A 25,392-nucleotide genomic window follows, 5' to 3' on the forward strand; every position below is an offset into this window, starting at 1 on the left:
TTGTGCTTTTGTTCCTGCTGGGTTCGGGCAGTGTTGGATCGAGGCTCCAAATTCTTCACGGGAATATGAAATTGGGGTAGAAACTTTCCTAGGAAAGTCTCTGACTTCTTGGGTTCCTTTGCCTTCAGTGGAAGTTTTGCTTCAGTTACATTGAGTTTGCTTTTCTATGAAGTTGCCTAAACTTGACGACGCCCAGAAGTTTTTTTTTGGTGAGCACACGGTGTCCAAACGAGTGTCTGCAAGGTGCCCAGGGTGGCCTGGGGAACTTGCTTTCTCCTGTAGCTGTGAAATGCAGCATTGCTCCTCATGTGCCTTTACATCTGTGAAAAATGGTTATTTTTATTTAAAGATTCCTCTCGCTTTCCCCAGGTTTTCCCCGTCTGGTGAAGCCTGAGCGGTGCTGGGCTGGCAGGTCTTGCTCTGTGTGTCGTGAGCTAAATAGTCAGGACCCTGCGAAGCTCCCAGCTCATTAGCTGCTTCTCAGGGCAGGCCAGAAAGAAATTAGAAATGCTGTGCTGGGTCATGCATCACTTTTTTAAAAGAAGTGTGCAGGATGGCCAAAAAAGACCCCCAATATAATAATAACAATAATTAAAAAAAAAAAAAAAAAAAAAAAAAAAGAAGAGAGAGAGAGACCTGGTGATTCTAGACTCCTGGGAACAGAGCACGTGGCTGAATATGAGGTTATGGTCTGAAGACACTGAAAGGTTCTGGGCTGTGGTTTTCTTTTATTAATCAGTTAAAGTGATGTTCAGAACCCAAAACCAAGGCTTTTAGACACATCTCTGGTGCCTAATCCTGCTCGCTGTCTCATAACAGCGTGAATCAGGAGGCTGTTTATTGAAGTTCGTGACGCAGCGTCAGTGTAAAAGCAACATCAGGGAGACGGGGGATTTGTTTCCGAGCATTAAAGTCACCTGGACAGTTTAATGCTAACAGTGAAAATTACTGAATAGCTGCAAAGCACAGAGCTTAAAGGTAGCTGAAATAAGTTTTCTGGAACATTTCCAGAACTATTTTAAGGGCCTGATCCAGAGCCTGGTGAAGCCAAAGGTAAAGCTCCTTTTGACGATTTTGGATCTGACATTACACTTTGAAACATCATTCATTCCCTCCCTGGAATTTTCTAAAGCTGTCTGTTAGGAGTTTTTAGATTAACTATTATGCCTGGTGTAACGTCTTTTGTATCTCTTTAGTACTTGGATTGGTTAAATATGAGAAGGAAATAGCATAATTACTTCATTGCACAGGAAATTCTAATTTTCTGTGTATTTAGTGGTTCATTGTGCAAGCTGTAGAAAATCATCTTTTGTTGCTTGGTTTTTCAGTCGGTTTCCCATTGCTGTCATTACGCATCTGTCCTCTCCTGTAGCTTTTGAACCCACTGGACAGTTTGATTCAGAGTTTCAGGGCTAAAAAATATTTGGATTTCGCAAGTGTTGGCAAAGGACGTTCCTGGGTAGGCCTTAGAGCAACTCAAAGGAGTGTCATACGGAAGAAAGTGGCTGCAAGGTGACTCAGCCATATACTGCACAGCAATGAATCTACCAGACATCCATAGGGAAGCAGATTACTTAGGTGATGTGGGTTGTTCACAGATATTTTTTTTATTGTGTTATACCATATTGTATTATATTTTATGTTTCATGACCCATTGCCAGGCCAGTGACTGCTTAACCTACTTAAACCAGGTTCAGGAGATCAGGTAATGCTAGGTGTAGGCTATAATTGTATAGTTTTAAAGAGAACTTGGAAACAAAGCCCTAGGATTTCAGACTTTTTTGAAGTCACATCTGAAAAGGCTCCATCATATGGGTTTAGTGCTTGATCCAGACCCGCCAAAGATCCATGTTGGCTTCAGGAGGCTGTCGCTAGGTCTGCATGAGCTGTCTGCTGAGGAGTGGGTGTCAGGAGTCAGGGACCAGAGGTGCCCCCAGCGGTGACAGAGCCTGTGGTCCTGTGAAAAGACTGGAGGAGGTGAAAGAGGGTCAAAGATGATGTCCCAGAGGACTATGGCCTTCTTGTTCTAATCTTGCCCCAGGCGCTGTCATAGCTGATTCTTTCTGTGTGTGAGGAGAATGTTTGACTGTGTTGGTACTGCTGCTCACTTACATGCATCAGATATGGATTAATAGCCATATATATGCATATATGTATATATAAAATAAATATTTTATACATATATATAAAAATATATATATAACCAAATGAGGAATGAAGCAGGGATATTGAAAAATGCAATTTGCAGGTCCACCAGTTGCATATTCCCCATTTTGCTGGGAATTGGCATATCTGTGGTGTCCGATGGGACATGTGTGCCCAGCTATTGCAAGAAGCTGGTGCAGACGGGGATGAGAGGCCATAGGGGATACACTGAGGATACCCACTACCTATGTGCACCCATGCAACGAAGCTGTGGCTATTTCTTCCCTTGCCCTGACCATCGCTGTGAGTGGTACGAGGAAGGGAAAATGGAGGGCGTCCCTGACCGTGGTAATCCCCAGCTGCCACTGAGCCTCCTGGGAGGCACCCGCAGCCAGTGCAGATTAATGCAGCCCACAGCAGGGACTGGCCTGCGGCCAGCATGGCCCTGGGATCAAAGGAGCATGGAGGTGGCTGAAAGCCACCTTTGGGCTCCTCCTCCCTGACCCGCTCTGCAACAGCTTGTGCCTTCCCTGATAAAACAAACCCACCCCCTGCAGTTGGTTGCAGATCAAAGTGTTTTTTCCCCCTATATATTGCATAGGATGTTGAAGGCCAGGTATGCTTTCTGAGCTAATCTTAAGCGTCTTGCTAGGGGAGCGACATGCACGCGTGCTGGCTGCCTTTTTTCTTGGTGAACAGTAACAGGGTCTTCTGACCCCAAAGGATAAATCGTAGCAGTGTGAGCCTGCGAACCACCTGGTTGTCCCAGGCAGATCCAATGCAGAGGCATGTGATGAGCTGTGCCCTGTCCTCTGCAATGTCCTTGCTGGCCAAGCCACCTCTAGGAGGAAAGGAGCAAGAGTTAACTGCATGCATCGTTATTTTGGAGTTTAAAAGGTCACAAGCAGCCAGGGAAAACATACCATGCGTGTGCGCACTCAGCGCTGAAAATGGTGTAGGTTAATGGCAAGCTAGTGCCCTTGGTTTGGGTAGCTAAGGAGCTCTGTCTCTGTCAGAGAGGTTATTCTGGAGGGCTGCTTGTCTGCCAGGACCAGGAGAAAGCTGTTTTAAAACATACTTTGGAGGGACCATCAGTGCCCCCATCAGGTCCAGTAGCCCGCGTGCTGCAAAATGCAAAGGGTATTTCCTTGTGTGTGGGCAAGCCCGTTCAGGGAGCTTCCTCATCCCATGCACTCCTCTTGGGCACCTTCATTTTCAGCTTCTTGTCCCTGGACTGATAGCAGCTTTGTAAATCAGGGAGTGCTGCTGACGACCATGGCATGGCCGTGCAGCTGCTAACAACCAGCCCCATCAGCCCTGTGGCTGATATGTTCATTTTCCAAGGTGGGACTGTGCCACCTGTACTGTTTTTATGGTAGGACGGTCCCTGGGGGCAGCCAAGGAGTAATACTCCCTTAACTTTTGTGAGCCTGTCAAGTTATACCTCCCCAACGTTAAGCCAAAATCCTCCTCTGGCAGGAAATAAGCTGAGCAGCCACACATGGAGGAACGCTTCTGCAAAAGGGCATTTTCTCATCTCACTTCAGTGGACCAGGATCTCACCCTGAATGCAGAGTGCCATCGGGTTTTTTTCATTTTGCATTGTGGCAGCTGAACACGCACAGTGCTTTGCAGGACTCAAGAAGCGGCAGCTCACACATTTAGGTCTGTGGGATGTAAAATATGTTGGGTATGTTCCTTCCAATGCCAGTTTGAAAGCTAGCTTTATGGCCATAGATAGCCAGCTTTGCGTATGTTTGAATGGTTCTCCGGTACATGATTTCTTTCAGGAGGTTCCTGTAATGTTAATGAATGTGAAAGTTGTGATTAGCATGGGAGATTATTGCTTATAGCAACTACACAATGTATTAGGCTACCCATCAGTCTTGCTGTTAGAGCACCCCACAGAACTCAGTAAGTGACATCATTTACACAGCTGCCTCTACGAGCTTGGGAAACTTTGCAAAACATCTTATAGTCTAGGCAATAGCTTTGCTACAAAGCAAGTGTAGCTTCATTGATTGCAGTTCCTAACTTTGGTTACTGAACTGCACACCAAAAGTAAATTTTAAAAAAAGCAAAATTGAGATCAATCTCTAATTGATTTTGACTTGTCGTGTCCAGTTAAAAGCAGAACCAATGCTTTCTGAAATGTTACTGAGGTTTGGGAGTTTTGTAGAGGTGCATATGAGAGAAAGCATCGATAGCAGAATGTAAGATCTCTTAATTTGGGCTTCATACAGAGTTTTAGGCACTTAAATGTCAGACTAAAGTTCAAGTGTTCATCAAAGTCCTATGAAGATCTTCAATGTCAATGAAATTCCTATTAAAAGCTGTCCTGTGAGGCTTTGCTGCCTGTAAATGCTGATTGCTTGAACCAGAAATTGCACGGACTGTTGAAGCAAAGGCCTCTGCCGGATAACAGGGTGGCTGGAGGGAGTTTTCAAGTGGGGAACGACAAGGGAGCTGCCGCGGGTGCTGCCGTGAGAGCTGCTTTGCTTTGGCTGTGGGTCAGCTGGGGACAGCATCCCGTAGGGCAGGGATGGGCTGTGTGGCTCCACTCTGTCCCCACACCTCCGACGGGACCGGGGGTTCAGGTTGCAGCTCTCGTGCTAAAGGTGGTGGAAATGGCTCTTTCCCAGAAGCAGGAGGTCAGGCAGGGGCCATCTGCACGATGTTCAGCATCACCCCGATGGCACCTCATCTCATTCTTCCATTCCTCAAAATACCAGCCGGCTCCCTGCACTGAGGCTGCTGCTTTTCTGGATGTTTTTTCCTGGACCGCCAGCCCTGTGCCTTTGCAGGGGGGGCGGAAGGCAGGGAGAGCCAAAACAGAGGACAGCCTATTTTTAGCCTGACTATCTCCCACTCCCTGGAAGGCTGGGTGCCAATTAGGTGGTGTCGCAGGGCGATGCTCGCCTGTCTGTAACGCAGCCCCGGTGGCAGCAGGCGCTGGAGAAGAAAAGGAGCAGAGATTTGAGCCACCTTTCTGCAGTGAGGGACCCTGAGCCTGTCTAGATCTGCAGTAATTTTTACTTTTTGCTGTTGCATCTGTTTATTTTACATATATAGCTTTCTTGTCCCTCCCATCACATTTTATAGCAGAGCTCTATACACACCGTGTGGTATGGTATTTTGAAGCCCAGGTATGGGATTTCAGTTTGTGCCTTTCTGTTCATTTGGTAGAGGGATATAAAAAAAAACAACCAAAAACAAGCCCCAAAAACAACAATAAAATTTAGGCTCAACCCCATACTTTAGGGATTATAAAACCATAAAGTGAAACTGATGATCTGCTCTGTCTCCAGAATAGCAAAAAGCTCCTCATAATTAATGTTTGAGCTACAACATATGCCATCCAGAAAACAGGAATGGAGGAGGATGGATTTTCTGTTCTTCAGTTTTTAGTAACCTAGTTAAATTATGTTCTTAAAAGTGTGCACATTACGCCCATATTATATTTCTTTTGTTCTCGTTCCTGACCACTGGATTTCTTCTATCTTACTCTGACAGACTGCAAAGTACTCTGTAATACATGGAGTAGTAGTGTTGTAGCTGTGTTTGTGCAAGGGTGCTGGTATAGTGATTAACTCATCCTTTTACTTTATCTTTGGTATGATTGAGCTCTCCACAGCATTTACTATGAGCCTGCTTCCCAGCCTGTAGTTGTCCTTAGTGATAGTTCTCTAAACCTTTCTAGTTTATGACCATAACCCTTGTGTTTTGGATATCAGAACTGAAATGCTCTACAGGGGTAATGTTCCCATCAAATTATATTACTGTTCTCTGAGCCCTGATTAACCAAGCTCTGCATCAGCTATTCTGCTCTTTTACCCAGAAAGCAGAAAGGCCGACAGTCACTCAGATCTTTCTGTTTATCTGTATAAAATACTGCCACAACTGTGGTTTTTTTCTGGTGCTTTACAACAGTGTCCCACTATCTAGGAAAGCCACATTGATATTCAGAGTACATCTTGGCCAAGCCTGTAGTAACTCTTGGGTGCAATTATCCTGACTTGTTGATTTAGAAAGTCTAGCTAAAGAAGCTGGTGTATATGGTACTTCTTTATTGTTCTTAAATTGGAAGGAATGTCATTCTCAGCATATTAGTGCTCCATCGCATGTTTTTTTCCCAAGTACAGAACAGAAATACGTATTGAACATTTCTGCCCTTTCCGTGGTGTTGTGCCTGGCAGTACTTACAAGACACAATTTATTCCTTATGTATTTGAAAAGTACCTTCCTGTTCCTAAAAAGTCCAGCAATGTCTGTAGCTATGGTTTACTCACTGTGCCTTTGTACTCTATCACTGGCATCCAACTTATATGTATTATTCTTGACTTCCTTTCATTGTTTTTTTCTTTTTTTAAAGCATTTTGCACTACAGAGTGTGTGCAGCATTTCTTTGCACCACACAAGACATTTTGGTTGACATAGGATGGATCTAGAAACTTTTTTGAGCCCTTCAGTGCCCAGGGAGAGTGACTGTGCAGGCTCTGCACTTCATGGCCAACGTGGGATTTGAAGGTCGATGCAGCGGGTGCTGGAGGGATCTGGGAAATTAGGAAAGGGAAAAGTCCCCAGCATCTCATTAAGGGTGAAGTCCTTTCACGGCAGATCTGCTTCACATCACCAAACCTTGATGCCTCCTTTTTAATAAAGGACAGACCGAGGGGGGCTACAAGCCCCTAGCCGTTAATACAAAGTGGTCGGGTACATGTTCCCACATCATATCCCATGATGGCAGCTGCAAATACGGTCTTTTCCCCCCATGAAGTGTGATTGCAATATCGTGCCACCCTCTTCTGTGTTTCTGCTAACAGCCCACACATAACTGAGACTTAGTAAAATGATACCAGGGTCAAAACCAGAGTCGGCATCCTACAGCCACTGTCTTTTGGCAGCCAAGCAGTAAATGGCTCCTCTCTGACTTCATCCTAAGCCAGAGACCACAAAAAAACAGCATCACTGGGACAGTCAGTGGCCTCAGCGTGCTCTGCCTGGGCTGAAACACTGAGGACTTCAGGAGAAGCCCTCTACTCTGTGGGAAAGCCCAGGCTGGGAGGTGAGCTATAGCACTGGGTCAGGGGGCTGAGCACCAAGGGTTGTGTGAGGAGGACGGATAACTTCCCAAATTGTGACTGAATCCCTACAAGCCACTGAGATTTTCTTCCATTTTCTGAAAGCATCGGAATTCAGTCTTTCAAGCCCACTGATGCTGGGGTCCCTTAGCGAGACACGCAAGGCCTCCTGGCTTTGACTGAACATGAACTCTGGGCTGATGCATATTTATTTATTATTATTTTCTGTTTCATGCTGCTGATTGTCCTAGATGCAGAGGAGGAAAATGACTTTCAAATGAGAAGATTTTTTTGTAAGCCTACAGCATAGTTGTATTTGGAATGCAAACTTTAATCAGTTATTTTCTGGAAAAATGTGTAACAAAAGCGCAATCTCTGCTGCGTTCCCTTTCATCCTAGTATCAGCTGTGGGATGGTGTCCCCTGGAAGAAACATGGATTCTGTATAAAGAATTTAGGCTCTTTGTAAGAGCCTTGTGGCAGGGACCATCTACCTTTCTTACGTGCCCTGGGAGTAATAATAAATGTCAATAATAATGATAAACTGGGCTGGTGGGAAAGCTGTGCTTCACTGGTTTTACTGAGGCAGCAGAGTACTTTTAGTTTTGGCAATTTCTAGATCCTACTTTTGGGTTCAAGTGTCTGCTTCTTCAGTTCAGAAGCAGTCAGGTTCCCGTACTCTTGGTCAAAGGGGTGCCCTTCACCCCAAGGAGACACTGATCCCAGCGCCTCTCGTCCCATGCCCCTTGCCGGTAGCCACGCACCAGGTGGGGGCAAGCCCTGCTGCAAGAGCAGCACTATCTCTCTGTGGCTGATTGCATGAGCTGGCGGGGGTCTGTATCACCCCTCCTCATCCCACTGTGCCCAAGGGGCAGTCCATGCCCCAAGAGCTTTTGCTGTGCACCTAAAAAATCACAGGCGCTCGTGTAAGTGGTTGCAGTAAAGAACTACCAGAGGAGGCTATTTTATTTCAGGGCACAACCGGAGAGGCTACTTAGCATAGTTTTATACGCTGCTAATGTGGGTTTATTGCTTCTAGGACCTGACCTACTATTGTCATGTGCTGCTGTATTATATGCTATGGATGCTTTTACTCATTTGGAGTTAGTCCAGGGATCTCTAACAGGGCTCTGCACTGCATGACCTAGGTGTGCTCAGTGTGACACCATCCTCTGCGCTGGGAAAGCTGGTTTATTGCACCGCTGTGAACTGGGAGGATTGGGGAATTAGGCCAGCAGCCTGCCCTACCTTATGCTGCAGTCTGGATCCTGCAGAGTACTGGGGGATGCCAGGGATGGGTGGAGGGACACATGCTTCTGTGGTCCCCATCACCACAGGAGGCCATGGGTTTCTTTTTTGCTCCATTGCAGGCTCAGCGTGTATGCAGAGTGCTTCAGTCCAAGTTCTGGTGTGCAGGGGATTTGGTGAGCGGTGAGTCATCCCTCACTGCTGCTAATGGGAAACCTGAGAGTATCCAAATTAGAAATGGACAAAACATGATTTCTCAGACTCACCTTTCCCCACACTGCTGAGCCTTGGAGTCTTGCAGCCGTGGCTGCTCTACTCCATCCCATCTTCTTCCTCTGGTGGGTTGAGCCTCCAGGAGGCAAAGGAACGATGAAGCAGAGGAAGGTGGAAGAAAGTACAGAGAGTGCTGGTGAGGGAAAGAGCTCTCATTCATCCTCACCCATCATCAGGACCACCTCTGTCTTATAATTGTTCCCATGGTCAAAATAACGGGTCTTAACATTATCCGTAGCACTTTAAGCATTTACTACAGCTGTATATTGAGTAATAGAAATTATGTTTTGTGTCTTTTGGTGTTACTAGTTTTGGTTTTCTTTCCCATTCTGCACCCTCAAATTTCTAAAGTGAATGTGTGATGCTTATTGTGCTTTTCATGGTTTCTTGACAGTCAACAACATTTTATATTTGGTACAGTTTTCTAGTTCCCCCTCCATGTGTAAAACACTGATCCAGGCAATAACATCTTGGGTGTGAGGCCAGTCGCTTTCCAAGTTGTTTAATTACAGACTGAGAAAACCTTCTTTTGGTAAATGGTGACTTTTATGCCTGAGTATCCATAGGGGCCTCGTCTGTATTTTGAAAATCTGAACACCTCTTCTTTGTCACCAAAGTGGCAATTTCGTATTGGAAGTGGCAAAAATTTTGTATTAATGGAGGTAAAAGCTTTGGATGACAAAGTGTTTTTACGGTGTGGTGCTGTGAGCACAAGCACACGTTTAGATTTAAGTCACAGAAGGTATTCATATGTGTTACTTGCCACTATTTTTAAAAGTTATTTTTTAATGGCAGCGCTTTGAATGTCCAAACAGTGTTCCTGGCTTCTATTGAATGTGACACGACACTTGTTTCTCCGGGTGGGGAGAACGGGTGAAGTCACAGGACAGACTCAGCGTGGGGCTGGAGTGAGGGCTGTGACAGTTTCCCAAGGTCTGATCCAGTTGGGCTGGGAAGCTCCGCAGTTACTGCCAGTTCCACCAGTCTCAAGGCAGCTTGGGCTGGGCTGAGACATCCTCCAAAGGAAAGGCTGCAGCAGCTGAGACAAAGGGAGTCGCAGTTTTGGAGGAGAGGGCTGTCTCTCCAGGGAGGAGACCTGTGTCTGCTGATGGCAAACTGCATGCCCAGAGTCCTTCACAGCAGAGAGTTGGCCCTGCACTGTACACTAGCAAAGAAATTGTTGGATCACCTCTTTGAACCTCCAGAGATAGCCCCAGCATGCACCTTCCAGTCCCAGGGGCCTGATGAAAGATATTTCCACCCATAGCTCTCCAGAGTTCCTATCTTCACCACCATGCTTTTTTTTTTTTTTTTTTTCTTCTCTCCAAAACCTTCCCCACTCCTTCCTGCCTTGAATTCTGCTTAGGAGAACATTCCCCATCACCTTGCTTTTGCTTCCTTCCAAGCAGGAGTACCTCCTTCCCCAAGAGACAGCACTGGATTCAGGCTTTTCATGAACAGAAACTGCATGTGAGTGGTTAATCAGGTGTGGAGAGAACACAACTTGCATGGCAGTGCTCTTGTATGACCTCAGACATTGCCTGGAGGTGCCTCTGTCTCTGCCTTGGTGCCATATGAACCTAGAGTGTCTGCGCTCTCACTGTGCGCTTTGCTGAAGTAGGATGGCAAGGATGTGCTGCTTAGGTGATCAAACAGAAAAAAAGCGAAAAAAAAAAGGTTTTGTCTTCACGGATGCTGAGTTTTTCAGCCAAGGTCTATTTTGCTCTCCAGTCCTCAAAACAGACCTCTCCTGGGGGCCTTCCTGGCTTTTTCTCTGCGTGGAGTTCGCCATGCAAGTGGAGACCGTGCTGTAGGAATGACAGAGAATTCAAAGTGTGTTGGTATGAGTGGCTCTAACCCTGATGGTAGCCCCATATAGATTGAAAATGCAGACTCAAAAAAACTGCTCAAAGTGTGTTGGAGAGCTTAGCCATGAGCACACGACATCTGTAAAATATTTTAAAAGTAGTCAAAAAGGAGGAGAAGTTAAGGGCAAAAGGAGAAGAAGGTGCACTGCTGGTTCAGCAGAGAAGACAAGTGTACCTGCTAGTAGCAAGAACAGCTTCACCATCTGATCCATGGGCTTCTTCCAGCTTGTCACAACAAACGCTGCACACCCAAGGCTATTTGTTGCACTCGCAATAAACCAGTGACCCTTGGGAGCTGCAGCTCATGTTGACTCATAGGTTAGGCACCAGTTACCACCTGTGCAGATATACTACTCTTTAACAAGTAGGGGAAATGGTGAAGGCATGAAATGACATCGGTGTCACACTTTTTTCCCCACCTCCTCTGAACTGGGTGTTGATCAAGACCAAGTGCTAAGTCAAGCCTCAAGTGGTGGTATTATCTACTATATTCCTAGCAGTACTTAGAAGACACCTATCACGCTACAGCTGAGGTTCACTTTGCTGTAGTTAAGATAGTACCAATCCTTATTCTAGGACTGGGTGTCTACCAGCTGCCTGGGAAGTGCTCACGTGGGCAGGAGAGAGGGACAGAGCACAAGGTATCTAGAGATCATGGACCTTTCAGATCTGCACCGGCCAACCGCAAAAAACAATTCCAAGTCTAGTTTGGCCTCCCAGTCATCTAAATTGTACCTCGTCCTTCTCATTTTCAAAGCCAGCAGCTCTGGTTTGCCTGTCAGGCGCTGATATTGAGGTGAGAGCTGCCTCCAGAACCAGGGCTTGGCTGATGTGAAAGCAGCTTGGCTGCTGAGCGGGAAGATGACCTCCCATTGTGGGCATAATTGCTGCATTCCTTGACTGGGAGAGGAGAGGAACAAGCCTGCCTGTGTAGGACTTACATGGAAATGGCATTTTTATGGGAATGTCTGAAATGCCTCTTACAGGCACCCAGTTAAACACTCCTCAGTCTGGCCACAGGCCAGTCTGGGAGTCCTTTGAACTTCTTGCCCTCCAGGCAGAACCCAGGGTTGAGTTTTCCTACTGACTTCCAGGATGCCAGGTCATTGCTAGCCACAGGGAAGATAGCCCAGCTGCCTAAAGTGTTGCCTACAGCATTGTGTGCATCTCGTTGGCCGTGGTAGCGGTTTCACAGGCACATCCGAAGGCAGGCGTTGTTTTCTGCACTTTCTGATGCACTGTGTCCACTGGCAGATCTCTGTTTTTAGCAGGGTTAGAAATCAGACCACAGCTGGTAGCCGGGCAGTCTGCCAGTGTGCTGGGCGCATCAGCCATTTCTCATGATATATAGCAGCTGAGCTAGATTATTTTTTTGTGTGGAAGCTTTGAAACACGTTGAGCTCGCCATGTGGGAAAAAGTTCTGTTAGTCTGGTGCTTGTCTGCACCCATTTGTAGCGAGGGCACGTGGGTTTGGGATGTATTTCTGCTCCTGGCTTAAAACTTGCTTTCAGCACGTTGTGTGTGTGTGCACAAGACCTCCTGCTAAGATAGCAAGGTTCCGTTTCTAGGTGCAGATCTACGAGGTGGTTCATGTAGTCAGGGAAATAAAGCTGAAAGGGTGTGTAAATTCAGAGGCTGCTTTTGTAGCTCTCACGTACCATATGCTGCTTCTCAGGAGAGTAGGATTTTAGCCCGACAATCAGGATCCTGTGGGAGTCTTTCCCTGCTGCTTTACCACCCTGGTCAGAGGCTTTGCATGAAGTTGCTATCCCTGAACCAAAATGAGAACTGAACGCCGCCAAGGAGAGCTGAACATCTTTCATGGTCTCACTGTTCTGCACGGTGCTGCTTTAAGGGATCAATTCACCTTATCAGTGTTGTTTTCCTCCTCTTTCTTCAGGAGCTAAGTTTTAGACTTTACCATTTCAAGGCGGAAAAGGATAAGAGACGAAGCCACAACATTAATCCCTGCACAGCCACACTGATTCTGCTTTTCTAAGGTTACTGTCCTTGGACGGGATAAATAAAGCTCCCGTTGCTTTGCGAGTAGCAAAACTAATTCAGCATCATTTCCTGTGGATCTAGCTCGTTTATCTTTAACTTGCCCTTTCAAGCCTGTAGTCTCTTCCTGACCACTTGTGGGGTGAAGTGGCAATGTGTGCCACGGCTTACTGAGGATTCATTTGCATCCCTAAACCGATTGACATGCTGACTGTCATCTCTCAGAAAGGGTAAGGGGTTGGAGCTACACCCTAGCGGGCACACTAACTACCATTGATTTATTTTACTTAGCTCTTCATTTCTATAGGATGAGTGGGTGTTTAATGTATCATCTGAAATGCCTGCTTCTGTCTCAAGTGTGGTTGAAATTGGCCAATGGATTCGAAAGTTATTAGAGGGGATTAAAAGATAGACAGCATGATCAGATAAGCTTTTTTTCCTCAGAAAACTAGGCTAAAAAGGGAAAAAAAAATCTAGTGCAAGGACTAGTGCTATGTCCTCTGTACATTCTGGTTTTTTCAGCATCTGCGATAGTTAATACTAGAAGTTCTGAGTATCTATTTGCGAGTGATGCAGCACATACAGAAATGCTGCTCTCCTTTCTTCTGACTGTTGATTTACATTACACTTGCAATATTGAATGTGGTCACCCCACTGATGTGGCATCAATCCCTTGTCTCAGCTGCTGGAATCTGTTGTGTATGTGTGAGGAGTGACTCCTGGTTACCCACATCTGAACACCCACTTGCCCAAAGCAGGATTTCCCTGCCAGGAGACAAGCCCCATGGACTAGGCACGGTTTGTTGATGGGCTGTAAGGCAAGCCAACAAGTCGGTCCTTCTGAATCCTTGAGCAGCTGATGAGGACTTTGCTGCTTCTCCTCAGCCTAGATCTGAAATCTAGGAAATATTTCAGTTGATCAAGGTTATGAGGCTATGCTCATCACAGCCATGAATACATATTTGATCAGCACCTTTTGCAATGGGCATCATTTTTCTGTCTAGAAGCTGCCAGCTCAGCTCATAAACCCAGGTTTACAGACTCTGGGAGGTGGGGAAGTCCACGAGGTGCTGTGCTTGGTGTCCAGATAAGAGGTTGCCACTTTGCATGTACAACAGAGCTGATGACCCTTTGATCCCTGTGCACATCTGAGAGCAAACTCTGTTAATCATGATCCTGTGATCCAGGAGGAGTGCCGGAACAGGGGTTGGATTTAATGGAGCCTTTCATCTGAGAGAAGGGTGCTGGGATGGAAGCCAGCCTCAGTTGCAAGAAGGAAAATAGCTAAAGCCTGTGAAGGTTATTAAGACTTGGAATTTAATTTCAGGCTAAATAAAGGCATGTTCTGGGAGATGGATTTTGAAATGTGAAGGAAAAGTATGAAGCTAAGATTTGGGGTTCTGGGTTATCCTGGCATTTCTAGCTCAGTTTTCAGTGTTCCTGTTTGTGTAGCAAAGAGGGTACAAATTCTCAAGCAGACACACCTGCCTCCCACACACACAAATCCAGTGAGCCAGCTGGGCTACGGCGCTCCTCCCACACTCCTGCTCCTCTGATACCCCCATCGCCTCCGCCATCAGGACATGCCTGACTCTTACAAGCATTGCTGGAGCCCACAGGGCTGCTCTCCAGAGCAGGATGGGGAATGAGCTCCAGACAACAGCCTGGAGAGACTGCACCTGTAGTGCTCGAGGTCTAGTATCTTCTAAGTACCCTCAGGGAGAAGAGGTTTTATGGCTCAAAATCAGTGCTTTGAACTCTATTTGGAGGAACTGGGAAGAGCTGGTGGGCAACATGGTTGTTTGAGGTGATAGACACCAGATTATGTTCACACCTGCCGAGGAAGAATTTTCATCTGGTGTTTGCTTGGATTTTCAAACCTCTGAATGTGTCTCACCCCAGCTCGTTGCGCCCCTGCACTTCTTGCATGGGGAGGCAGAGGATGGGCTGCTGGGCAAAGTCTGGGAGAACTGGGATCCCTTCCATCTTGCTGGTGGAAGAGGCAAATCACTCCACACCTTCCTGCCCTTCGTTCAGTTTGTCCTGTGCTTAGCTGCAAAGCAATTTCATCCAGGGCCTCTGGGTGCTACTGGCAAAGAATGAAAAATAGCAACGGGAATTTTTGGGGCTGGGCTTCAGTTCAGAGGCTCAAAAAGTTTGTGTGCACTTGAAAATCCCTCCCTGCCCTTCCCCTTCAGCTGGGCACTTAATATCGTGAAGGAACACTTGGTACTATGCCCAGTCTTCAGGATTAGTAATTTGCTTTGTTGTCTGTGTTAATCTAAAGCCCCTGACTATGCAGCAAAATGCAGCAAAAATTCAGCCAAGTTCCGTTTTGGAGAAGTCTGGGAGGAGGGGATTAATCTGGTGTGTATAACGAAGCACTGCACTCAAGAGGGTCGCTACCTGTGAGCCTGCCGTCCCAGAGGGACCAAGCCACCTTCACCCTGGCTAGTTCAGGTGTGCAGCTGGGGGGACCCCCACCATCTCCTACCGCAGCCAGAAAATGGCTCGGGGTCATAAAACAGTTTCCTGGCTGAAGCCTGACGTTTCCTCTCCTCTCGGGGAGCGTGGAGATGCTGGCTTTTGGCAAACTGCTCTCCAGAGGCAGCTGGGGATGGATAGCTTTGCCCCCCATGTTTGTGGGGTTGATTTGTGGCAGACTGGGGTGCACGCTGTGCTGTCCAGGGGCGTGCCACTGCCCACGCCTAAAGGTCGCAGGATGCCTTGCAAAGTACTTTATGCCTCTACCCAGGCCTTGATTCCTCAGCAATGTATACTCTGTACAAGGTCCTGCCAAATGCTTCTCCCACCCCTCTCCCACCCTCACTGAAAGCAGCTCAGACTCTTTGTTTTCCTTTGTTGCTAATTTGTGGTGGTGTGTTTTCTTCCTTTGCTGCAAGAGATACAGCCTCATATAACCTAACTCTGAAAGACTCCCGATACTAGCCCCCTCCCACCCTCCTTATTCCCATCCGTCTTGTGCCTCATTTTTGCAACTGCTATTATTTCATCCCTCTCAGGCACCTACTAAGGCTACCCTGATGATGGATGTTGCCAGACCAGATGCATAAATATTAAGAAAGGAGGAAAGAGCCAGGCTTGCAATTTCTTTGTGATGGGGATGGGGATGCTGTTCTTAGAGCTGACCATCACAACTGCAACCTGAGCTCCAGATTTAAAAGCCTGTAGATGCTGGTTGAACTGAAGTTTTAGCTGGGACTGTAACTTGGTAGAGTCTTGTGGTCAGGCAGAGAAGCAAACGTGCTGGTTATACCGGTGATTTTCACTAGACTGCTAAAGGCCTTCTTCAGGAGACTGGGCTGGTCTCCAAATGTATACTGTACCTTGTCTAATTTCTACTGCTGGTAGAGCAAGACAAATTTGTGACTAGATGATCTTATTTATTTGCAGTTTCTTGAATCTTGACATGCAAAATCTGATGTGAACATTGGACCCTGTGCATAGCCCTAGAAATGATTAAGTTAACTGTCAATCTGGGATGTAATCCTTGTAGCGCAGTATCACAAGTCACCTGTCTATGTGACCACCTGAATAAATCAGTGTGTGATCGCCTGGAATTGCCAGAGGTTTGGTATTGTCAGAAAGCCTGATGGCAATATTCAGATACTGGAAGAACAGCAAGTCTTGATTAACGCTGGGTTAGCTGTCTCTTCTCTAATGCTGTTTCCAGTTCAATGGATGTCTTGATAACAGTGTTTGGTCTGAATGCCACAGACTTATTGATGGTCACAGATCAAAATACCATCACTTCTAATAAATTATGCTGCCCTATTTCTGTTAAGAAGCGCACCAAGGAACAACATGTATAAAAGTGAGGGGAAAATCTGAGCAGTCTCAACAAAGACTCATAGTGCTATTACTCAGAGTGAGGGTGAACAGGACTGAAGTATATTTCCAGAAGTGAAATCTGGGGGATGCAAATTTGACACTGGCAGGGGTGAACAAGACTGAAGTATATTTCCAGAAGTGAAATCTGGGGGATGCAACTTTGACACTGGCAGTGCATCTTGATTGTGGACAGCACAGTAAGACTTGGCAGTGTTTTTAGAAGATGCCGAATTCAAACTTTTCTTGCCTACAGCTCTTTCAGTATCCCTCTTTGCCCCCCTATCCCACTTGGATCAGATGTAGTTTTGGAAATTTCAGGTTACATAGGTCAGGACTATTATTAAAAAGGCACAGAATATTTTTCTTACAGCTCAGGGTTGCAGCCAATAGAGCCAAAATTTTTTGATAGACTAAAATCAGTTTAATGTTAACAGTCTCCAAAACATCATTTCTTTGTTATTAGCTATGAGAACTGAGGGCAAGTGCTGCTAGTGTGATCACACAAAGATCTTGATAACCATACACCCAATACCTACTAAACTGACACTTTGTCAAATCAGGGGTTATGAATGTGAAACAATCCTCATCTTGCTAGATGTGATCTCTCCAGTTTAACATCGCATATCTTGGTGATCTTGCTACTCTTCTGAAGATCTGATGTTGTCACTTCTCATGCTTTGCAGGCAAAAAGCAGCTCATCAGTTCAGCGTTTTCCAAAAAATATTAAGTTTCAGTTACAAAAAATGTGCAAATTGCCTTTCTTTATTTAAAACTAGAGATCAGTGTCTGTTCTATTCTCTGTAGGAGGAAGGAGACTGGAAGGCATCTCATTTCAGAGCATACAAAAATGGACAGAAAGTCCCAAATCCCTCACTTCAGGCCATTTAACACAGCAAACCTTAAAAGCAGCTGTTTGCAGAGTTCATGTGCTAAGATGAGAACTTTGGCTTTGTGACCACCTATGAGCATCCATTAAAACAGAGTGTGGAGCAGAGCAGATTGTGTGGCACTGCCCATCTGCACATCGGGTACCCGTGCTTACTTTTTAATAAGAGCAAGGAGCTGGATGTAATGTCATGCAGTCATAATTCTTGGCAGTTGCTATAGTTCATATGTTTATTGGAAGATGAAGCTTTGGAGCATTTATCAGATCTCTTTATGCTTCCTGCATTAGTGCTTGGGGTTTTTTTTCAGCTGAGCTCTCAGGCTGCTGAAGCCCTGTTTGGTAGGGACAGAGCCATGTGTCCAGTGGGGTGTTTCATGGGGGGAATGACTATACTGAAAAAAATTGAGCAGGTCCAGAAGCACCTGCCTGGGAAATGCATGTTTGTAAACTTAGAGGTTTTTTAGTAATTTTCGAGGACAGGGAGAGAACTGTGCTGTAGAAGAGTTGGGTATGAAATGGGAGCGCTAGCCTGAGAGATGATGGACTTTCCTTTGGAAATAAAGTGGGTTGTGGCAGACTGATCTGGGGGAAAGCAGCGATTTCTGCCGTCTGAAAGTGGACTGCAATGACCTCATCTGTCAGGCTCGGGGTGTCCTTTAGGGGTTGGAGTCAGGCTTGGAGCCACAGCTTGCAACAGAAGGGGTTGTATGGCAGCTGGAGCCAGAGGAGACTTTCTAGCTGGTCCATCCAGAAAGCCTCCTCATACCACATGCCGTCTCAGCCATGCAGCCACCTTAGGAGAAGGCTCCAGGGGTGCTGAGGACATTGTTGTCCACTCCGTATGTTGGGGCACTGAATGTTCAACATCCCTGTGCACCTAAGCCAGGCTGACATGTGCTCCCAGCCATGAAATAAGAGTAATGCTCCTTGTTGTGCAGGGCTGAGGACGAAGAGATGCTCCTGGGGGTTCGCAACTCTTGCTATGGTAACTGCAGGGAGGATGATTTCCTGGCTTTTCTGGGACAGTCCTGAAATGCAAGGGACAGGGCTCACAAGTCTCCCTCTTTTCTTCTTTTCCCATTGCTTCCATCTTGATTTAGGAGGTAGATGGGCAATAACAGAGGATGCTCTGAGCTCCCCCACTCCTCTTACCCCAGCCTCCCAAATAAGTGAAGTAAAGCTTGAGTTTGCCCTTAGGAAGGTGATATGGTATAAAATTTCTTCTAGGATGACATTTCTTCTTTTAATAAAACCCCCATTTAAATAATCAAAGTCCCAGAGATGAGATGCAACTGGCCCATTTGCCCAAGAGAGCATTTCAGAATACTTTTACCCAACAGTTGGTCTGAGATCAAACAGACTTGGCATTGCACTGTTTCCTGGATAACACGCCGTCATTATTTATTAATCTGAATCAAAGTGCTTGATGTTTTCATGCTATCAGTTAGACAGAGCCTTATCGTCTGCCTCCCTTTTCTTTTTAATTTGTTGTGTTTCAAGAAAGTTTTGAAGCTGTTGCAGTGGGAAATCCATAGCTTAAGTGGCAGCTTGCTCATCTTTTATTTATTTTCGTAATAATCCCATTGTTACTCATTCAAAGCTCCAAAAGATCCTTGTCCTCAGTCAAAAGGTTTATGCTTGGATGAGATTCTAATGATTATTTTTAAAAGAAAAGCATGTTTTTATGGTTTTGAATAGGTATGGTCCCATTTATTGATAGATGTTTTGAAAAGATGTCATTTGTCTGGCCAAACCTGAATAATTTTAAAATACATTTTTATACTGGGACCAAAATGACTATCTGAAGTTCCAAATTTTTTCATATACTTTAAAAACAGAAGCAGAAGGTTGTTGAGACAGTGGGAGAACCAGCAACGAGATGTGATTAGGGTGATTTTTTGCCTGTTTTCCATCATTCTTGGAGAGAAAGTATCCCCCTCCCCCCACCACCACCCCCCCAAAAAAAAAAGAAAAGAAAGGAAAGGAAAAAAGTTATTTTCTCTGAGAAATCTGTTCCCTTTTCAGTTTGGAGGCTTCTTTGTTGTAGAAAGAAATTTGTATCTCAAAGTAGATGCTCTTTACTAAAATGCTTCTCTATTGGAAAAGCATTTTTCTATAGAAAGAGTTTCAATAGGAAATTTGCAGTCAGCTGCTACATACGGCAGGCAGCACTGCTCCCCCTTCCCTCTCCAAAGGGTGGCTTCATACAGAACCTGCGCTTCTGCGTATCCATGCCAGTCTTGTGGTTTTATAAGCACATTTTCCTATTTTAAAATGTTTTCCTGTCTCCTGTTTTTGTGTAAAACGTCTTCACAAAGAGGGAGGATGATTAATTGGAAACTACAGAGGAAACTACAAAATCAATTGCACTCAAAGAACTGTCTAGTGTAGAAACTAAACTAAAAAAAAAACCACAGGTGAAATATATGTGTTTTTTCTTTCTCCTTATTCAGTCGTAGGCATCTTATCTGTTACTTGGAAGATTTTTCTGAAATAGAATTATTGCCCTTATATTTTATTGTATTGGTGCTCAGCTACACATTATCTGTGAACATGGCAAACAACATTAAAAAAAAAAAAAAGCCAAAACCTGTCTTGATGGGCTGCAGAATTATTCTGACCATTTACACCAAAAGAAGATCTGATCCCCAAGCTGGTTGTGCTTCTTTATAAAATTAATCCGTAAGATTTTCTGCTCATAAATAACTGTGAAATGATTGAACTTTAAAACGTAAGACTTCTCGTGTGCTAAACCTCACGGAAGAATAATCTCTTGATAAATTTAGTTTTAAAGTAACGGAAGCATAGATGATTGTGATTCTATTTTTAGACATGCGCAGTAAAACATTTCTATTTGGTTTGTAGTCATGTTAGTTTAAGTCAGAGCTTCCAAATGAAGACAGAGGTGTGAGAACAAGCAAGGAACGGGATCAGCGTGGTGAACAGTCCTGGCACTGGGTCTGGAGGCATTTTTGGAAAGACAAATCCAGTCTGGGTTTGCCAGGGCAGGGAGTAGGAGGTGATGAGTGAGGTATGAGATGGCCAGAGCTGGTGGCATCACTAGCCACATCAGAAGGACTTGGAGAGCAGGACCTGTATCTCTGCTGCCTACCTGTACCAGGCAGCAGAAAGCAAAGCACACTTAAACCACCAGTTCTTGGGATCGTTGCAGTGTGCACCGAGTGAAATGGAGGCAGTGATGTCTGTGCTGTCAGGCCATACCTAAATAATAGATGCAAGTAGACCAGGCACCGAGATGTTTCTGCTTCGGGTGTGTAAGGAGAAGGAGTTAAGGTAAACCAACAGAACTCTGTCCTGGACTATCTTATTCTTGTTAGCCACTGTGAGAGTAAATGTTAAGTATGTGGAGTGGGATTTCCCATTACATTCTTAATGTGAATCTTCAGTTTAATTTAGATTCATCTGGGAATATTATAAATTGTAAGAATTGAGAGGATCAGTAATACTTTTAATGGCCTGATCTTTCAAGCTAAGATGTTCTTCTTGCTTGGACCTAAGGGCTGGCTGACAGGCTCTTTTGTGTTTTGTGACAGCATTTAACATAGCTCTTTTTGCCAGCTCCATCCCTTCAGGGTGTGTGTGGAAAGGGGAGGTAGGAGAACTCATGCTGAAGCCCAAGGCTGCAGTACAAAGCTGCAATTTGGTCTGCTGTGACCAGGACATCATCTGTAACTTCTTTGCAGCTCACTGACTTGGAGATCGAGTAAGCAAGCACAGTTTCCACAAAGGATGGTGGGATGGGTTAGCCTTGTCTGGCTGCCAGGTGCCCACCAAGCTGCTCTCTAACCGCCCCCCTCCTCAGACTGGATTAGCCCACCATAGATAGTTATTAGATAAAGGGGACCTAATACACAACCATCCTATGTAAAGGATGGCTATTAGGCCCTTGGAGACTGTGAAATATATCCTGGAGACATGGATGAGGGGAATCTGTGAAATATCATCCAAATTTGCCTCTTAACCCCTTACATTTCTCTCTTCTCTCTCTGGCAGTAAAGATGGGCAGGAAAGAGCTGGGATTCCAAACAGCTTTTCTGGAGTTAGCACTACAAGTTTTGGGAGTATTTCTGGAAGGGAAATAGAGTCAGGGAAGCATATTTTGGAGCCAGGCTAAACATTTGTGTGGAAGAGAGGAACTGTGCCATCCCACTTGTTCTGCTTTTAAAATCACTATATGCTTTGACATAAACTGCAAGACAAGCCCAAGACGTGAGTAGGAAATTGGCTGTGAACTAGGATGATTGTGCATTTTCAGCTCTTTTTTTGGGTTGTTTTGTTGTGGTCCTCTAGGATTCATGGATGCCACCAGCACATATTTCAATGTGCTTTTAAAAACACTAGCCCAAAACAACTTTTGCCCATGTATCAGCATAGTCTGGATCTCAAATATCCCTTTCATTTGCAGAAACAAAATATAAGACAGAATTATTTTTTTCCAGATTTGTGAGTCCGTAGTGAGTCTGAGAGTGTCAGGATAAGCTGGGTGATCATATTTCTGGGAACAATGTGGTTGTGATTAACTAATTAAACATATGCCGTTTGTTGAAACTGAAGATCTATACTTCTTGTTGCGAAGAAATTGTGGGCGCTGGAAAGCTGTTGTAGAAGTATTAAGTTTGCCACTTGCTGGAGTGGGACAGTCCCATACTCCATCCCTTCACCACCACGCATTTGCAGGTAGCAGGTCCCTTTTTGTCTGAGAAGAATTGAGCAGAGGAAAAGCTCGTATTCCATAATGGTTTGAATTTTGGGGGGACAGATTTCAGTCCAGGTGCCCCTGCTCTGTCAGAGAAATGCAGACATGCAAGCATAGACACTCAGTTCACAGGTACCTACAGGTATCTATCAACACCTAAATTTAGGTGTCCTACAGACTGAACTGTCAGGACCTTCACTGGGGTCTGAAGCAGAGTTTTATCTCAGTGAAGTAGACATGCAAAACAGGAGACATGACTCATGTCCTAACAGTGTCTACTTCTCCCTGCGTGTCTAACATCCTGCATTTCTTTGGTTTGGCTATTCTATTCCAATGCATCAGAGAAGCTAGATTTTATTGGATTCATTCTGTCCTGAGTATGAGGCTATTTCACAAGAGTTGCATATCTAATACATATATTTTTTTAGCCAAAAATTTCTACAATACTTTATTTGACCCATCTAAGCTGAGGAACTATACTGCAAGATGGATAAAGATGCAAGTGAATGTATAGAGGAGCAGGCAGTACTTGAATTATTAGCCCTGTACATGGCAGATTAAAAATTAGGAGACCTGACCAAAACCTTTCATGTTCTTGTCATGTTTTTATTTTCAGTTGAAATTGTCTTGGAAAAGGGGGAAAAAAATCTGAATGTTGAGGCAGCACAGTCATTTCTGTATCATTTTAGGACCCTAGACATAGTGTCATTTGGTGGCTCTTACCTTGCCCCCAGTATTCGTATATTATTGTGGGTGTCCAGTGCAGAAAGAAGCCTGGATACAGGAGGGGATTAAGGTCAAGATATTAGATGATTTCTTGGTGCAATTGCTGTTTATCACTGCTGTTACTACTAATAAAGTTATTTTTAGGAATAGTGTTTTTTTTCTTTCAGGAAGTGCAAACAAGTTCCCAGATTACGGAACTAGTGCATTTTCCATTTAGAAAACGTCCTGCATTGATACCATCATCAGATGTTTCTCTTTCACAGGCCACTTGATGTATTATTTTCTGGTTTACTCATTGACTGTTTGGTCCCATAAGCTAAATTAAGCAAGAAGCCACAACAGGGTTTGCGATACTAGGCCACTATTGTATGCTTCCAGTGCACTGTGCCTCAGGCCCAATTGAGTATGACTGACCACTCAAGCATGCGTTGTTGACACAAATGCATATTTGGATGTAGCTTGTTAGTAAATGCAATGTCCCCAGCAGTTTTATTTGGATGATTATATTATTGCTAATTAACAGAAAATGTCATGACTTTTGGAAAATAATTGTGCAATGTGTTATTTACTCCAAAAAATTCTCCCATGTAAAAAAGATGAGGAAATTATACAGGGGAGAAGGAGGGAAATATTCAGGAGAGCCACAGGGTTCTCAAAAGCATGAGTCTCATTGACATCAGTGGGACACAGCCAAAACCACTCCTGGTAATGTGACTCACTCATACACCTCTAAAATCATCCACATTGACCACTCTTTAGATGCTCCCCATCATTTGCTTAGATGCAGTTTAGGTTTTAGTTAACATAAGGAGAAATAAGTTTAATCCAGCTAACCTACCAGCAAAATGTAGTAGCTAGAAGGCGGCAATCTTGGTGCTAACATTAAAGGCTACTAGGTATTAAAAAAAACAAAACAAAACAAAACCCCAATGAAAAATCCCTGGCTTCTCTGCCTCCATGCTTCTGTCAGCTTCATTTACATAATGGTTTAGAGCATTATGTAATTCAAATCAAACCGCTGTCAGTCGGCACCAGCATCCGTTGCATCTTTTCCATGAAGCTGCGCTGAGACACTGAAGTAAATGTATTTGAAAGGAATGACAGAAATTAAATAATTCTGTCTCTGTGACGCCAGGGGTCTGACCCACTGCCAATTGCAGTTAGACAAAATATTCCCTTTGACTGACGTGAGCTGAGGATTGCACCCCCAGAGCCCATGTAAGCCCTTAGCTCTGATTCCTAAACTTGGCAACCAAACCCAGGCGGTTTTCAATTGCAAATGGGCAGAATATCCCTCCTCTTTGGACAGCAATAATCTCTCTCTGTCTCTCGGGGGCAGGGGAGGGGAATCTCTTCCATCAGCGTGGAAGATCCGCTAGCTTTATCCAAATAGTATTGTCACATTTACAGTGCACTAAATAATGAATCAAACCTTCAATATACCCCAGCAAGCAGCAACCAGCTATTCCCTGATAGGGTCCCTGTTCAATTTACCCTGGGTGAGGCTCCACTTCCATTACCAGGGAAGATAATTTTGCCAGTGCACTTCTAAAATGTGCTTTTTTGTTTTTCTCCTTGTGTTTTATTACAAAAGCACTGAAAATGCCTGCCAGTAGCTGGGGATCCATTAGCACCCCACGCCATCCAAAACCAAAGAGTGACCCTGTGTCCTTGTCCGGGGGAACCCACCATGACAGACAGAGATGCATTGCGTGGGACAAAGAGGAGAATAAAGTAGCTGTGCCAAAATCACAGGGGATTGATGTCTGTGTCACTTGAGGGTTATCACTGTGGACAGGGAGAGGTTTGTGGAAAGGTTATGTTGACTTGGAATAAAGTAGGTGGGAGGATACGATCGTTTCCTCAGCTAATGAATAGGAAAGGTATAGAGGTGGAGAAGAATGGGAAGCTGGGTGTACCGTAGGAGTCTGGATGGGGTGGAGTTCAGTGAAGGATGGCGGCTGTGGAGCAGCGTGCTGCTGATGCTGCAGACTTGGCAGGACCTGCTGCCTCGCCTATCTGCGGGTGCAGGAGGGGACCTGCCACCTCCCACTGCTTGACTTTGCATGACTTCAGTCTGTCTTTCCCAGCTTTCACATCCAGTATTTTCTTGGCCCTACACCTCGGCCTCTTTTTGGTTTTGTCACGTGAAAGAAGGAAAAACTATTTTGCTCTGCTCACAGTTAGCAATGAAGTTCAGTTGTTACGTCATGTTTGCCTCTTAATTCAATGCTAAAATTGTGAAAGAGGCCCTGGCTTTGCTTATAGAGTTTCATCCATTTTTTTTTAATGTGAGCATGCCAGTTCTGGTGATGGCTTTTATAAGTCTTGGTTTTCCCTGCTGATGAAATGTGTCTCCATAACTGAAATGGAGGAGAGGATCAGTGATGCCTTACCTATAACATTAGGGTAATACATCAGACAGCTTTCCAGCCATGGCTCCCTCTCCCCTAGAAGCATGCAGCCAAGCTTTTGGTGGCCAGCATAAAACCTGCCTTCTTTCAGCAGGATAACTAACCCATAATGGCTTCAGAACATATTTTAATATCCGTTTTACAACTTCCTGTATCCGTTAGAATGTCTTTACAAAACACT

The 25,392-nt window shown here is 44.9% G+C and overlaps 1 protein-coding gene across 5 annotated transcripts in view; it reads left to right on the forward strand.

Moving 5' to 3' along the window:
* The window catches only part of LOC308063652 (sodium channel protein type 5 subunit alpha-like), a 224,945-nt gene that overhangs the window by 14,583 nt on the left and 184,970 nt on the right, over positions 1–25,392 (forward strand). For 3 of the 5 annotated variants that reach the window (XM_080386919.1, XM_080386920.1, XM_080386921.1), the window contains exon 1: positions 1–25,392. This exon is cut by the window's left edge and continues 14,583 nt beyond it; it is cut by the window's right edge and continues 7,151 nt beyond it. The exons of the other annotated variants lie outside the window; for them this stretch is intronic. The gene's annotated coding sequence lies outside the window, so the exon portion shown is untranslated. 5 annotated transcript variants of the gene reach the window in all.

This window comes from Falco punctatus, assembly GCF_963210335.1.
Source record: "Falco punctatus genome assembly, chromosome: 4".
Lineage (NCBI taxonomy): Eukaryota > Metazoa > Chordata > Aves > Falconiformes > Falconidae > Falco > Falco punctatus.